We start from the raw sequence: 398 nt of genomic DNA, 5'->3' as shown, positions 1-398 counted from the left end.
AAGCTCCCCCTTTGGCTGCCAGGCGCCGGGTCCGGCCCGTCCCTGCTGGCATCTCCTGCAGCCTGTGCTTCAGCTTGGTGTCCTCTGGGCTGCCCATAGCCACGGCCAGGTGTGGCCAGTGAAGATGCCACGTGTGGGTGAGGGCCACGTGCAGGGTCGAGCACTCCAACCCCCCTCTCCCCCCCAGCCACTTCCAAACTGCAGCGAACGGGCACAGGGACCTTCCCCGGGCTCTTCATTTCACAGGGAAATCAAACAAAGGGGAAAGGATTTCTTAGAGCTGAGAGGGGGGAGCTGCACCAGCACTCCAGATGGGTGCCAAGGGCGGTGGGCTCCTGGGTCACGCACTGGCCCCTCTCCTCTGAGCCTCCCCGGAGAAGCACGGCCCCCCCCCCCGC

This window comes from Merops nubicus, unplaced genomic scaffold (genome assembly GCF_000691845.1).
Source record: "Merops nubicus isolate BGI_N331 unplaced genomic scaffold, ASM69184v1 scaffold39965, whole genome shotgun sequence".
In the NCBI taxonomy this organism is placed as follows: Eukaryota; Metazoa; Chordata; class Aves; order Coraciiformes; family Meropidae; genus Merops; species Merops nubicus.
This window is presented reverse-complemented; position numbering follows the sequence as displayed.